Genomic DNA, 16,845 nt, shown 5'->3' with positions numbered 1-16,845 from the left:
AACAGCTGCAGACTCTTAAAACAATACAGTACCTCACAATCAATACAATACATTACACCCCTTCCCCCTAACTCCTGTAATAATCTGGTGGGATTCTCTTTCGCTGAGATCGTCTCAGCTCCCGCTCTGGCTCCTGAGTCTGTGTTTGTTCCTGGTTCTGCAAGACAATTGGACCCTTTGCTGTTTCCTTATCCTGCATCTCCATCTGTGCCCTTAACGCCCCAGGTTCCTCTGGGACAATTGGACTATTTACTGCTTCCTCATCCTGCAGCTCCATCTGCCCCCTTAACGCCCTAGATTCGAGGACCTGGGGTTCCTGATCTACTGTTGGACCTGGCACTCTCTTCCTTACTTGGTCAACATGTCTGCGGATCACCCGCCCCTCTTCAGTTTCCACCCTATAAGACAAGGGCCCTGTCGGCTGCCTCACAACTGCTGGGACCCAACATGGACCTGCTCCATAATTTCGGACATACACCGTATCATCCCTATCAAATGTCCGAGGTGCTTTCAACACCTGATCTTCTTTTCGTGGACGATCATCAACTGAATCGGGATGCATTCGGTCCAGCAACGTTGTAAGTTTCCGATTCATTAGCAACTCCGCAGGACTCCTCCCGGTGGCTGTGCACGGTGTTATGTGCTGTGTTAACAAAAAATTCGCCAACCGACGGTGCCAATCCCCCTCTACTATTCGCTGCAATGCATCCTTCGTTGTACGCACCATCCTTTCTGCCTGCCCATTCGTAGCCGGATGAAAAGGGGCCGAGGTAACCTGGCGAATAACACCATTGGCCAGGAATACTCTAAACTCCTTGGATACAAACGCTGTCCCATTATCCGATACCACCGTATCCGGGAGGCCATGGGTTGCAAATAACTTACGCAGTGCCCTAATAACTGTTTGTGATGTCATTGACATTACTGGCACTACTTCTAGCCATTTGGAATATGAGTCCACTACGATGAGAAACACCTGGCCTTGGAAAGGCCCTGCAAAATCAATATGTACCCTTGACCACGGTCTTTTTGTGGACTCCCATTGATAGGTAGGGGCCTGAGGTGGGGCAGGTCGCGTTATCTGACACTCCCTGCACCTGGCCACCCATTCTTCTATTTCACTATCCATCTTTGGCCACCACACATAACTACGGGCCAATGCCTTCATTCTCACTATTCCGGGGTGCCCTACATGTAAGGCCTCCAGCACCCTAATCCTTAAAGCTGCTGGGATCACTACTCTATTTCCCCACAGTAAGCACCCCTTGTGGACAGATATCTCGTGCTGCCTCATTCCAAATGGTCTGAATTTTTCCTCTAACTTACCCAATGGCCAACCCTTCCATGCCCAATTCAAAACTCGGGCAAGCACTGGGTCCTTAGCTGACCTTTCTGCTATTTCTGCCGCTTGCACTGGAGGCTCTGATAACGATTCCAACATCAAAACCTCCAAAAGTGGGGAATGATCTTCCTCCTCCCTTTGTACTGGCAAGCGACTCAACGCATCTACATGACCAATTTTCTTTCCCGACTGGTGCTGCAAGACATAATCATATGCATTCAGGAACATTGCCCACCGCAGCATTCTAGGGGACAATATCTGTGGTGTCTGGCGCTCTGAGGAAAATAATCCCAACAGCGGCTTATGGTCTGTAACAATCATAAATGGTCGCCCATACACGTAATCATGAAACTTCTTAACCCCAGCCACTATTGCTAATGCCTCCTTATCAATTTGCGCGTAATTTCGCTCCGTTGTAGACAACGTCCTAGAATAATACGCAATTGGAGCTTCCCGCATATCCTCCAATTGATGGCTCAACACTGCTCCAACTCCATACGGGGAGGCATCGCACGTCAAAATTAATGGCTTCCTCTCATCAAAATGAACCAATACACTTTCCGATGACAACAATCGTTTGACATCTCGGAATGCCTTCTCATGCTGACTTGTCCACTGCCACACTGCCCGTTTATCTAATAAACGGTGCAGTGGCTCCGCCATTGTGGCCTTATGCTTTAAGAATGAATGGTAAAAATTTAGCAATCCCAAAAATGCCTGTAACTCTTGCTTTGACTGTGGTGCTGGGGCATCCTGGATGGCCCTCACCTTTGCTGATGTCGGGTGGATTCCCCTTGCATCTACCATGTATCCCAAAAACTCTACTTGCGCTACTCCAAACACGCATTTTTCGCGCTTAACGCGCAACCCTACATCTGAGAAGCACTGCAGTACTTTCCGTACCCGTGTCATCAGTTCCTCCTCAGTTGCACCCACTATCAAGACATCATCAAAATATGGTATGACTCCCGGCAAGTTTCTTAATATTTCTTCCATCAAGCTCTGGAATATCCCAGGAGCTACGCTCACTCCAAATTGCAGCCGCTTTACTCTGAATGCCCCCCTGTGAGTCACTATCGTCTGGGCTTCTGCAGTGGCATCATCCACTTCCAGCTGTTGGTATGCCTGCGCTAGATCTAATTTTGCAAAAACCTTTCCCCCTGCCAATGTTGCTAACAACTGACTGACAACTGGCACTGGGTACGGATGTTTCTGCAATGCCTTGTTAATTGTGCACTTATAATCAGCACAAATGCGCACATCCCCATTGGCCTTCAGGGGGGTCACAATTGGAGTTTCCCATTTTGCATTTACCACTGGCTCCAATATTCCCTGTTCCAATAACCGATCTAGTTCTGCATCCACTTTAGAGCGCAAAGCAAATGGAATACGCCGTGATTTTAGACGTATTGGGGGTACTAAAGGATCAAGATGCAATGATATAGGTGGACCCTTATACTGCTCCAGTCCCTCAGCAAACACACTCTTAAATTCTCCCACTAGCACCTCCCATGTCAACTTGCTAACCTCATGAATTCCAGTAATTACAATTCCCAACCTCCCAAACCAGTCCAACCCCAATAGGCTCGTCCGCCTTCCTTCCACTATTAACAATTTCAAACATCCATCAAACATATGATATTTCACATGGACAGTACACATGCCAACCACAGGTACTCTATGTCCTTGATAATCCGTAAGTGGTAAGTCACAAGATTGAATGTCCAAATCATCCTGTGGGCAAAATGTTTTATAAGTGTCCCATGAAACGATGGAAAATGCTGACCCAGAATCCACTTCCATCACACAAGGGACATCCTGGATCTTCACAGTCACCGACAACTTACGCTGGATCTCGGGTTGCACGTGGTTAATCACATCAGCTGCGTAAACACCATCCCACACTGCTCATGTGGGGGGTTGGCCAGTCAAGCCAACTACATGGGGACAGCAAAGGTGCATCCACAGAGTGTGGCCAACAGATGAGCCGGGAACATGTCTTCTTGGTCCCTGATGCCTTTTTTCTCATACGCAGCTCTCCCAATATACTAGCGTTTACAACAGAAACGGTGCCTCTTTAAATTTACACCTTTCTCTCTCATGGCGCCCACCACAACTCAAGCTACATTTCTCTGTTAACATCCTCCCCCTCTGTTGTGGTGGTCTTCCCATCTTCATTGCACCATGCTGCATTCTCTGAATTTCACCATTACCCGGGTCTACAGTCCGCTGCCAGCTGTTTGCAACGTCTCTGTGGGCTCCTGGCATGTCGCACCTCCCGAGTAGAGGCTGCAGCAAGTTCAAAATTAAAGACTTCTTGGTATGCCGTTTTAGAAAAGTCAAGTCCTGTCTCTGCCAGCAGCAACTTTTGCAATGGTGCCTCTCTCAGAGCCACGAACCAGATGATCCCTTAACATTTCTAACAATTTGGAGAAATTACATTGTTTATTGCCTTGGCAGCGGTAAGACTGCAACATAATCTGCATTGCTTTCAGTCCCCTCCTGATCGCGGTTATAAAAAACACTCCCGATCTAGCTATTTCTGGCGGTTTGGGGGGTGAAGTAGTTCCTTAATGCGGTCCAGTATCTCTACAAAGCGGTGTTGCCTTTGATAAGTCTCTTAAACTATCAATGCTGAGGCGAAGATCAAACACCCCTTCGCCACAGAGGGCTCAAAAACACGGCTCTTTTCCTTTCTGGGTCTGTTATGCCATTTGCCAGAAGATAAAATTCCAATCGGGCCTCATAACTCTGCCACTTCAAAGGAAACTCCAAATTAAACTGTTCCAGCTGCCCTTGAAAAGCCATAATTTACTCACAGTCCTTGCTTCACAAAAACTTGCTAGACTCGTCATAAGTTTATCCTCGTCGCCAATATGTTATGTCTCAAAGAATCAGGAGTCGGAGGAACAAAACATGGTGCTTTATTTCAAAGCTGCTACTCACACATAGCCTAAAATCACTCTGCAGCTGTTCTCAATATAACACACCTACTGATTACCAATTCCAGTGCAACAGCTGCAGACTCTTAAAACAATACAGTACCTCACAATCAATACAATACATTACAGAGCCCAATTCACTCTTTGATCTCCCTGCCTACCCAGCTTGAAGACCGCCTGGAGAAGTGGCTGACCTTGTCCCAGTCCACTGGGGACTGGACCCCCAATGCCAGATTCATCAGCCGTGCCTGGATTCGTGACGGGCTCAAGCCTCGTTGCATCACACGTGACCTGAAATGGGGCACGCCGGTCCCACTGGATGGGTTCCGTGACAAGGTGAGCAAGGGGGTGGATATCCTGATTAGCGCTGAACCCTTCCATGGGCTTGCGTTCTTCTTCCGCTCTGTGATTTTGGCCGGGGCTCCTTGGGAGGCTCCATAGGGGAAAAATTGCTCTGTCTGCAGGGGAGACAAGAGGTTTGGAATCAGAAATGCTGACAGATGTGGAATTAGTTTTAGGTGGGTAGCTGTGTTGGGTCTGCAGGAAGAAAGATTTGGACCCAGTGGCACCTTCAAAGACCAACCAGATTTCCAGGATATCAGCTATCAAGACCAAAAGCTCCCTTTGTCAGATGCTTTGTCAAAGAGGGAGTAGAGAGACATGTCAGCCAAAGGAGGGAAGGCCAGAAGAAATATTCATGGCAAGAGAAAGTGAAGAAAAAAAAGGATTTTTTAAAGGGAGGCATCTGTGGACTGTAGGTGGTACTTTTAAGATTTGTCATCTAGATCCGTGGTCTTCAACCTGTGGGTCAGGAGCTCACTTAAGTTTCAGAGCCTCACTTGCTGAGTTACAAGTCTTTACAGAACTTGTGCATCTCTCTGCACTTTGGAAGGACTTGCTAACTGTGTGCTTGGGTAAGAGGCAAGGGGATCACGCCTCTTGTCTTCCTGTATGCAGCACAGCAGCAAGGTGAGGTCTCAGAGAGAGGAGAATTCTTCTTAGCACAGAGACACCGTTCTCTATAAAAGCTATGGCTTGCCTTCTACCTCTTTTCTGCCCCAATATTGCCACTTCCCAGGCCTAGCAATCAGACCTCCAAGGTTCCACGCATGTTTTTGTGGCACGAAGAGTTCTCTTTCCCTGAGAAAACAGATTTGGGGTGAGGTCCATACTACAAAAGTGTATGAAGAATGATGGACAATTGGAATATTGTGTGCAGTTCTGGGCACCGCAATTCAAGAAGGATATTGACAAGCTGGAATGGGTCCAGAAGAGGGCAACAAAACTGGTAAAAGGTCTGGAATCCATGCCCTACAAGGAGAGACTTAGGGAGCTGGGGATGTTTAGTCTGGAGAAGCGTAGGTTAAGGGAGGGACATGATAGCTCTGTTTAAATGTTCGAGGAATTCACTGCCTCGGAAAGTTGTGGAGTCTCCTCCTTTGGAGGTTTTTAAGCAGAGGCTGGATGAACATATGTCGGGAGTGCTTTGATTGTGTGTTCCTGCGTTGCAGGGGGTTGGACTTGATGGCCCTTGGGGTCTCTTCCAACTTTATGATTCTATCAGGCATGAGGATGGCTGGCTCAGGTGAGGAGAGACAAGGCAGAGTTTCCAAGTACAGAGCGGGGTTCTGTGTAATCTTTCAGGCAGTCCTACAGCCTGCTCTCCTGTTGCCCTTTACATTCCACAGGGGTTAGTTCTAAGCAGAAAGTCACATGATCAAGGTGCGCGTGAAGCATCTCAGCCCTTGCCCACCTTCCTTTTTTATTCTCCTTCCTTTCTGTTCCCCTTGCTACCTTCTGTTATCAAGTGTCTTTTCTGCATCCCTCACTGCACCAACTAGACCAGGGGTAGGGAACCTGCGGCTCTCCAGATGTTCAGGAACTACAATTCCCATCAGCCTCTGTCAGCATGGCCAATTGGCCATGCTGGTAGGGGCTTTGACCAGGCTGTTCTAGTTCCTAAACTGCTGGAGAGCCGCAGGTTCCCTACCTAAGTGGTAGAATGACAAACAGTAAACTTCTGTGTAGCACCAGGGATTTATTTATAACGCCATTTGTTTTGGCTGGTACATAAGTCTTTCCTCATGGCTCAAGGCAGCTTACAATAATAATTTTAAAAATGTTCACTGAAAAGCAAAAATCAAATAGCAAACCCCTAATGTCTCCCCTCCTCCTCCCTTAAAAGATGTCTACCAATCAAACTCCCTCGAAAGCCCTGGCAAACAGCAGTGCCTCCTGAAGATTTCCAAGGAGGGGACCTTTGTCACTTCTTCAGGGACCCCATTCTACAAAACCGGAGCTACGATTAAAAAGGCCCGGGCTCTGGTCACTGCCATATACGCCACTGTAAGTGGTGGCATTGCCAGCAGATGGCTGTCTGATGTCCCTAGTTGGCACATAAGGACATTCAGAAGAATGACAGTCTATACTAAAGCCCCTGTAATCTGACCACCATACAGTTCTCAATATAAATATCTACATAGTTCATAAATATATACGTTTTTGTGCTCATCTTACTACATAATTGAGCAGCGTGTTCCCGACGATGAACCTGAAAAAGCAATGGCTGGTGGGAAGGATAGTCCTCGGCCAACTGGGAGGACCCAGATTCCAGCTCCTCCCGGAGGGGCAAGGACTACACTTCCCAGCAGCCATACTCCTCTCCTCTCTCTACCCCCTCCCCCATGTTTCCCCCTACTAGGACTAGGTTCTTGTAGTGAACTTTGAAGAACCTCCTGCCCAGGAACACGGGGCAAACTCTTGTCAAGCCACAGCTGAGCCAGAAGAGCCCATTTGCAAAGTTAGGGGAGCCTGCTGTGTGTGTGTGTGCGGGGGGGGGGGGATCTATAAGTAAGCTTTTTATTGAATAATTAGGCTAGGTTTTTGTTATCTGGAAAATTGCAAGGCCAAGCAGGAAGGAACGACAGGAGGGGTTGGCCCACAGGCATAGCTAGACCAGAGTGCGCCCGGTGCACACTCTGGCTTTTGCGCCCGCCCGCCCCCCAGCAGCGCCCCCCCCCACTAACTTTTAGGAAAGGAGCAGGCCGGAGGAGAAGGCCGGAAACCTGCCTGCGTTGCCTGGGCCTGGTGGGAACTACATTTCCCAGGAGCCTGTAGTTTCCACCAGGCCCAGGCAACGCAGGCAGGCTTCTGGCCTGCTCCATTCCTAAAAGTAAGGATTTTTCCGCGCCCCCCCCCGCCCCCACGTGACTAGAAATGGTGCGCCCGGCGCGTTGTGCACCCCCTGTCCCCTGGTAGCTTCGCCACTGGGTTGGCCCCCTTGGAGGGCAAGTTAACCAACCGTTTTCTAGAGCCTGTTGTATTTGTTCATACAGTGTGCTTTCCTTCTAGTTTTATGATCATATATATAGTTCTCTTATAAAAAGTTTTACATTGTCGAAGGCATTGTTTTGCTGACATGCATTTGGTTGTTGACTGCGCAGTGGTTTAGCGTGCTGTTAGCTTAACCAGTTAAGAAGGTGGTTATTAATATATGTAATATACGTAATATATTTGTGTGATATTTCTAGCCGGTAGAGAGCCAGTGTGGTGTAATGGTTAAGAGTGGCAGGCTCCCTCACACAGCCGAGCTTCCGTTGGTGTACCTGCAGCGAGGCTTTTGCAAGCAGCTTCTGAGTTTATATAGCGCTCCCATGTGTGGTTTGTGTGGTGCACACTTGAAGGTGGGGGAGGAGGGGTTGTTTGCACAGTGATCTTCTAGGCCTTGTCAGAAGATGTTGGCTATTCATGCAGCAGAGTATACAACAGTGCAGTTCTCTGCCTGCCAGATCTGTTTAGAAAACCTATAGCCTCTGCTCTTCCATTGAACAAGTTCTGGAGGGAAATATAAATTTCATCTTGCTCAGTGTTTGTCCTCATTTGCTAACAGAGGAATGCAGGGGTGGAGGAGGGGGCTCTTTGGGGGGTGGATCTGTGAGGGAGGGGAAATATTGTCCTCTATGCTAGATGCACAGATGACAGGTGCTGTTCTGTCAAATCAACACACAGAGAGAGAGAGCTTGGCAATTTCCTCTTCAGTTGTTGCCTTCTGCTTTTGGAGTATGGTTTGAGGGGGAAAATAAGATAATTGAGGGGAAAGCTGCATTTGCAGATGGGAATGGGTAGAGATGATTAATGAACTTCTGCTGCAAACAAATTCTTTATTCCATCATATCATTTTCTCCTAGTGTTATTAGTATCAGTAGTGTGTTTTTTTTACTGTGCCATATAGAGTAAGTATAGATGTTCTGAATATGTCAGAGTGGTACAGGGGCTAAGTTACCCAGAGAAGGAAGCACTGGCTTCCAGTAGAGTTCCGGATCATCTTCAAGGTGTTGGTGTTGACCTTTAAGGCCATTCGCGACCTGGGGCCATCGTATCTTCGAGACCGCATCACCCCATACGTCCCTACGCGGCCTCTCCGATCGGCGGAGGCCAATTTACTGGTGGTCCCTGCCCCTCGGCGATGTGGCTGGCCTCCACACGGGCCAGGACCTTTATGGCCTTGGCCCCGGCCTGGTGAAACGCTCTTCCTCCAGCTGTCCAGGCCCTGCGGGACCTTGGAGAGTTCCGCAGGGCCTGTAAGACGGAGCTGTTCCGCCGGGCCTTTGGAGGAACCAGCCGCTAATGGTGCCCCTTCCTTGGTCCTTAACATCTGGGCCGCTAATCACCTAATGAGATTTAGCCATACCTCCCTTTTACATTAGGGGAGGGAGGGATTTTATATTATTGGAACGCTGGACGCCACCTTATATCTTGAATTTAAATTTAAATTTAAGCCTTGAGTTATATATTTGGTAAACGCATTGGGAAATTTTATCGCTGCTTTTAAATGTTTATTTAACTATATTGTATTTTAAATGTTGTACACCGCCCAGAGCCCTTCGGGGATGGGGCAGTATAAAAATCTAATTAAATAAATAAATAAATAAATAAATAAATAAATAAATTATTTGAATCATTTCAACCAGACTTGTTAGATTTGGGGAGACTTCTCTCTGGGTTTCAGCATTAGCCAGTCTTACTCTAGAAACCACAGGTCTTAAATTCTTAGAATAAGGATTGGGACACTGTGTGGAGTAGGTGCCATTTGTGCAAGCGGCTTCCTGCCGGCTGCTGTGCAACTTCCTCATTCTCTTCATAGGTGTTCTATGTCTGGTTCGATGCTCCTATTGGCTATCTGTCCATCACAGCCAACTACACTGACCAATGGGAGAAATGGTGGAAGAACCCAGAGAAGGTAAGAAGCTTGTTAATCTTGGCCAGTCAGAGAAGAGGCTAAGAGGGCCCTTGAAAAGTGGTAGCTTTATGTGGGAGTTCCCTAGTAGATTCCTGTCTTGGGAAACCTGGCAAACCTTCCTTTTAGCTGATACATTAACTCTGAATCAATCAATAACTTCATGGCTTCAGCACACAAAAAGAAAAATACAGTAAATTATAATATCAATATTAACACAAACTATCACATAATTTGACCAATAAGTCATAATACAAATCATAATGGAAACCCCTGAAAATAAACCTAAATTCATAAAAGTCATGTGAAATATCATATGTAAGACCTTACTAAATTAATTTGCTTCAGTAATCTTAACTGTGTCTTAATGACCGATGCTACAGATTTTTGTTGTTTGTGTTGTAATCCAACTGTCCTTCTCTGCCAGTAGCACAACTAATTTATTCTGCTCTGATCTCTCTGGCAAATGCTGTAGAATATTTTTAAGAAACTTCTCACCCAAAGTTACAAATCTTGGGCAACAAAATGAGAGCAGCAATGGTGTAGTGGTTAAGAGCAGGTGCACTCTGATCTGGAGAACCGGGTTTGATTCCCCGCTCTGCTGTCTGATCTGTGGAGGCTTATCTAAGGAATTCAGATTAGCCTGTACACTCCAACACATGCCAGCTGGGTGACATTGGGCTAGTCACGGTTCTAGCCCAATTCTTTCAGCCCCACGGGGTTTGTTGTGGGGGAGGGGGAAGGGAAAGGAGATTGTCAGCCCCTTTGAGTCTTCTTACAGGAGAGAAAGGGGGGATATAAATCCAAACTCTTCTTCTTCTTCTAACATGCATCAGCTCTTGATCAATGCTAGTGGCATCATTTAGGAATCAAATGTTTTCTGGATTTCCCTCCTTGCTATTTCAGGCTATTCTGAAAGGCCCTTATGCCAGAGGTTTATTCTGAAGAATCATTTTTGAGTAATAATCACAATTGGTTTTAAAATATGCAGCTATTTGGGGCAGTGCAGGCTGGGAAGGTGTAGGGCAGGGGTAGGGAACCTGCGGCTCTCCAGATGTTCAGGAACTACAATTCCCATCAGCCTCTGTCAGCATGGCCAATTGGCCATGCTGGTAGGGGCTGATGGGAATTGTAGTTCCTGAACATCTGGAGAGCCGCAGGTTCCCTACCCCTGTTCTAGAAGAAGAGTTTGGATTTATATCCCCCCTTTCTCTCCTATAAGGAGACTCAAAGGGGCTTACAATCTCCTTTCCCTCCCCCACGAACACCCTGTGACATGGGTGGGGCTGAGAGAACTGTGATTAGCCCCAGGTCACCCAGTTGGCATGCGATGAATACACAAGCTAATCTGGTTCCCCAGATAAGCCTCCACAGCTCAAGTGGCAGAGTGGGGTATCAAACCCAGTTCTCCTGATTAGAATGCACCTGCTCTTAACCACTACACCACGTTGGCCAAGAAGTTGAAAAACTAAGGACTTAATGACCCAACATTTTAATATTGCTTACTGCATACAGTCTTATACAGTAGATTCCACCATGCTTCTTAGCAGCAGAGTCTTTTTCCTCTTCTCTCCCCCTCCCCATTTTTGTTGAGAAAATAAAAGTTCTCTGAATTCCCACAAAGCCTGCACATTGTTGCTCTTTGTATGCCAAAACATCAGATGGCAAGTAAAACTGATAAAGGCTGTTGCTATGAATGCTATGCTGCTACATGACAGACACAGTGGAAGTATCTTGAACAGCAGCTTGCCTTGGATACACAAACAGAGCATCCAGCACCCCATACTCACTGGCAAATTGCATTTGGGGAGAAGAGGAAGGACCCTTCTTTCAATAGCAGGGCTGGTACCCGTGGGTAGGTGAGGAACGGAACCACAGAAGCTGTCAAAAGGGAGAAAAAAAAACACAAACACATAAATTAGGGGAAACAGTTTACACCCTGAGAAGCCAAATCAAATGGCTGCAGTAGTTCTTTCACTCAGAAAAGCAAAATTCTTTACAGCCCCCCAATCGAGGAGCTCTTACTTCTTAGCAGTAGAGTCTGGCAAAGCAGCTCTTGCTCCCCAATAGACAGAACTCATGGAGTGGATATATTTATTTAAGGGGATGGAGCATCTTTTGAACTTTATAGCCCATTCTAAACCATAAACCTTGTTACAGAGCACAGACCAAGGCGGATCGGCGCTGTTGGTATTGTTAGATCTGACTGCAGCGTTTGATGTGGTCGACCACGATCTTCTGACCCACCGCCTGGCCGCTTCCGGGGTGCGGGGCACTGTCCTTAAATGGATTGTCTCGTTTCTCCGAGATCGGAGTCAGCAAGTGTGGTGCGGGGACCAAGCCTCCCGGAAGTCCCTACTTCATTGTGGGGTGCCTCAGGGAGTGCTATTGTCCTCGCTGTTATTTAACATCTATATACGACCCCTTGCCCAGCTGGTACAGAGCTTTGGGCTGATCTGTCATCAGTACGCTGATGATACTCAGCTTATTCTGTTGATGGAGGGGGGAACGGTCATCACCCCTGCAGCTCTACAGCATTGTTTGGAGGCGGTTGCTGGTTGGTTACAACAGAGCAGGTTAAAACTTAATCCATCGAAGACGGAGATCCTCTGGCTTGGTCGTGGGGGGGAGGTTGGGAATTTTCAGCCGCCGGTGTGGGAGGGGGTCTCATTAGCACCGACCTCCTCCGTTCTCAGCCTGGGGGTCCACCTGGATTTGTCTCTTTCAATGGAGTCCCAGGTGGCCCATACAACCTGGGTTGCATTCTTCCATCTTCGTCAGGCCCGGCGGCTGGCTCCCTTCCTCTCCCACACGGACCTGGCCACAGTGATCCACGCAACAGTCACCTCCAGGCTGGACTATTGTAACTCGCTCTATGCGGGCCTACCCTTGAGGCTGATCCGGAGGTTGCAACTGGTCCAAAATGCGGCGGCCCGCTTGCTCACGGGGGGCGCCTTCCGTGACCATATTCAACCAATATTGTGTCGCCTGCACTGGCTCCCAGTTGAGTTCCGAATCATCTTCAAGGTATGGGTGCTTACCTTTAAGGCCTTACGCGGCCTGGGACCCTCATACCTTCGGGACCGCATTACCCCATATGTCCCTACTAGGCCTCTGCGTTCAGCAGAGGCCAATTTACTGACAGTCCCTGGCCCCTCCATGATGCGGCTGGCCTCCACTCGGGCCAGGACCTTTACAGCCCTGGCCCCTGCCTGGTGGAACACTCTTCCTCCAGCTGTTCGGGCCCTGCGGGATCTTGGTGATTTCCGCAGGGCCTGCAAGACGGAGTTGTTCCGCCGGGCTTTTGGAGTGTCCAGCCGCTGAAAGTGCTCCCCCCTTCCATTTTTATGGAATTAGGGTCCATTACCATCTGTTGGACCCACCCTTTCTTTTCTCCTCTCGGGAGGGTTTAAGAGGGATATTGCGGGCATTGTTATGTTATGTATTAATTGCTGCATTTTAATTTATATTATTTAGAGATTAACTTCTATTTGATTTTATGTATCTGTATTTGAATGTCATGTTGTTCACCGCCCAGAGCCCTTCGGGGATTGGGCGGTATATAAGTTGAAAAAATAAATAAAATAAAAAAATAAATAAACCCTGTAAACAAGGCTTCTGGTTTTTAAAAAGCGACAGAAGAATAAAAGATGCTCTACAATCTCTACCCACAATTATATGATTCTTTGCTCCACTATGGTTTATTAACTCTTTCTAGTAGGGCTACCATGTTTTGAGTAACTATGTAACAAACTGGAACTCAGCTGATGATGTCTTCCCTATCAAATGTTGAGGAAAACGGATGTTCAATTTCTGCTTCCTATACATTGATTCAGGGCACCAAAGCTCTGAGAGACAAAAGTTGAAAACCCCAGCAGGATGACAAGAAAGTTTCTGGCTCCAAAAGAGAGTTTGCCATCATAACCTGTCCCACAAGAACTGGGTCATACACAAGATCACACTTATTTTACCACAAGTGAACCCAGTAGGAAATTATTCCAGACCACCGGGTAAGAATTTACTATATAGTATTGATACCACTCTCTCCAACAATGTGCAGAGCCAACCCACCCACTGGCAGCAGACACTATGGCTCATTCCGCACATGCAGAATAATGCACTTTCAAACTGCTTTCAGTGCTCTTTGAAGCTGTGCGGAATGGCAAAACCCACTTGCAAACAGTTGTGAAAGTGGTTTGAAAACGCATTATTTTGCGTGTGCGGAAGGGGCCTATCATTATTTCAGCGACATAGTCTTTGCTAAATTAAATCTACTGACTCACAAAAATTACAGGCGAGTAAATTCTGTTAACCTTTCAGGAGTAAATCAGCCCAGCGATGACTGAACACACATAGACTCAAGTCAGTGAAAGCCTCTCATCCCCGATACAGCTTTACCGGTTGAACTTCTGCCAGGCCGCTGTTCTACGCACAGAAGCCTTGACAGGGAAATCACAACACCGCTGAACAAGCCAGCGGGAACGGATCCTCACCATCATGAGGAACCCATTGGAGCTCCACGGGAGCGTCGGTGGCCTGGGCTGCCGCCAGCACCTTGAGCCCGCCAGGGCTCCCTTCGCTGATGAACAGCCTCATGCTCCCACCGCAGCGGCTTCCTCCTCCTCCTCCACCGCCGGCTCGGGCCACGCTTCAGCTGATGCAACAGAGCCGCTCCCCGCCTTCGCCCTCACGCCGCCCACTCCGGGGCCCGAACTCGCGACTCGTACGCGAGTCCCGCCCTCAGACTACAAATCCCGGCATGCATCGCTCACGGAAGCGGCGCTCCCTTGTGGCGGTGCCATCGCTTGTTCGGCTGACGAGTATTTCCGATCTCCAATCTTCCGCCATAGACAAGTCATCATAGAGATGACAAGGGATAGAACGACACCTCCACTAGACTTAAGAGGCCTGCGCAGACTTTGGGGGTTTTGTTTGGGCGAATGTGTCACTCTCTAGCGAGCCCTCTCACCCACCCAGTCCCAGTGCATGCGCAGTGGGAAAAGGGGAAAGTTGAAATAGGAAAATGTGATAGTAGTCAATATCAGTTTATTGTATTTAGCCAAAGGCCCTCACAAAATGAATGTTGCAATAAAACACTATCAAAAGACTAAATTTTAGAGTATTAACATATTATTAACATATTCAAAGAGTTTCACCGTTGTGTTGTTAAAAACTATTTCGCCCACTTGGAGTAAGCTTGTGTAAGTTCTTTAATTCATATCTTCCTGGCTGTCAGTGCAAATAAAGGTACTCTTGTGACATACATAGGGGCATTTGATAAGTAAATTAATTTATCAGAATCTGAAATGAAAGTTGCCTTAGAAATTGACTTTTCTAAAAATTTGTTCCACAGTTATGGATATAGTTTCCTGTATTATTAAAACTGTTATTTGTGGGGGGCGGGTGTTGGGGGCTCTTCTTAAAGCACATTAGGTTATTGTAAGAGGCTGATGGTGCAAAACTGACTAAGCACCCTGTTTCTCCATCCAACTACCTTTCTCCAGCCTTTAGACTAGTCAAATTGCAAATTTGTGTTTAAATATTATTTGCCTACTAAATGTGATGTGACATAACTCCGTGGATCAGTAATGACCCAGTGCTTCCATAGGGAATTACTGTCACCTTTTAAAGATTGCTCCCTAAGAGTGTCATAGGATGTGCAAATCACCTTCCCTTTATGAAGGGAACTGAGTGCACAGACTCTTGGATTTTTTCCTGTTCTTTTTTGCAGTAATTCTCTGCTGTGCTGTGTTAATTATCATTATTATAAAATCAAATCTTAATAGACAACTGCACAGTGCCCCTGAGCATGTGTCTTTTCATTTAGGGAGGGAGTAGTTTTTCAAATCGATCAACGCAGGTATCTACTGTAGTGCTTCTGAGCTTGTGCAGTGGCTCCCTTGAATTTATTTTGTGGGGCCAGGACCGCGTTTCTGGTCCTACACAGCTGAATTAGTTTTAAGAAAAACTTAAAGTTAGAAAACACCCAAGAAGCAATTTTGAAACAGAAGATAATTTTACTGGACAGCATAAGTATCTGACCAGGGTGTCCCCTTAAGGGTAAGAGGCACCCCCTTGATACAAAAGGACCAATTTTATAGACACAGAATTTAGAAAGTTACAGAAGGTTAACCCTCCCGGGTGGCTCTCGAAAGAGACACGCCCAGTAGAGGAAGAACCTTAGTTTTTATAGATACAGAATACAGACGTCACACGGTTCATCCCCTTAAGTTTCACGTATTAATCCATACCTCTTTCACGTGCTACAAGCATGTACCTTTCAAAATCTCATTGGATAGACCCGTCTCCTGGTCACATGAAGACAGCCTCTATTCTACGTATTACTCAAACGCTGTTAGGTCATGCCCTCTACCCATATGCAAAGGGCAGCCATAAAACTAGCTTGTTGTCTTCAAGAATAACCTGTTTTGCTAAGTTTCTCCCAGAGAGAGATGTCCTTAAGGTATGCAGAATTCCTTAGGATCATAAAACTTTCCTTTCTCAGCATGAAATGATTTAAAACGTTTAAAAGATTTTACAAACATTGATTCTAACACAATAGAAGTATAGTGAAATACTAATACATGTGAATCACTCATTATCATTTCTGTGTTCATTTAACTATATAGAAAAACACTTATTCTATTTAACTAATCACATTCTATTTCTAACCCAAAAACCAAAGTTATAAATTGCATATTTCTGCTGTCACGTTGGCCCTTTGTGACAAGATACTAAAGATGTTATCTTGCTTGCCTGCATAGTCACCAGCAAGCTTGTAAAATGCCTTTTGACCTACTGCAAAAATGCAGGCTTCTGCTGGTCACTATACAGAGAACCATTTTGATTCATCAAATCTTTGGTTCTAAACAGAATCCATATTTCTTGATTAAATACAAATTTATAGACATTCTGATCCGTCCCCACAATTTGAAAGGTCAGATTTCCCAACATATTTTTATATGTTTCCAAGCAGCTATGAGGGGCTGCTCATTTGATTGAGACAATGGGCCTTTCCCCACTTACCTTAAGCCCCGCGCTACTTGAGGAGAGTAGCGCGGGGTCCCCCAGCACTCCCCACGAGAGGGGCGGCGACAGCGCAGCCGCCCTGACACTGCCGCTGTCGTGCCCCCTCAGCGCGCGGCATCCCTGGCGCTCTTGCAAAGGGTGCCTTTTGATGACCTTGTTGGGTAGATTATAACACACCTTCCCTTGCACTATTGGGCCTTTCCCCACTCTCCCCTATCCCCCCTACGCCGCGTGCTGCTCTCAGCGCACGGCATCCCTGGTGCACCCCCCAGCATCCCCACGCGTGGGGATGCTGG

This window comes from Sphaerodactylus townsendi, linkage group LG03 (genome assembly GCF_021028975.2).
Source record: "Sphaerodactylus townsendi isolate TG3544 linkage group LG03, MPM_Stown_v2.3, whole genome shotgun sequence".
NCBI lineage: Eukaryota > Metazoa > Chordata > Lepidosauria > Squamata > Sphaerodactylidae > Sphaerodactylus > Sphaerodactylus townsendi.
Note: the sequence above shows the minus strand (reverse complement) of the source record.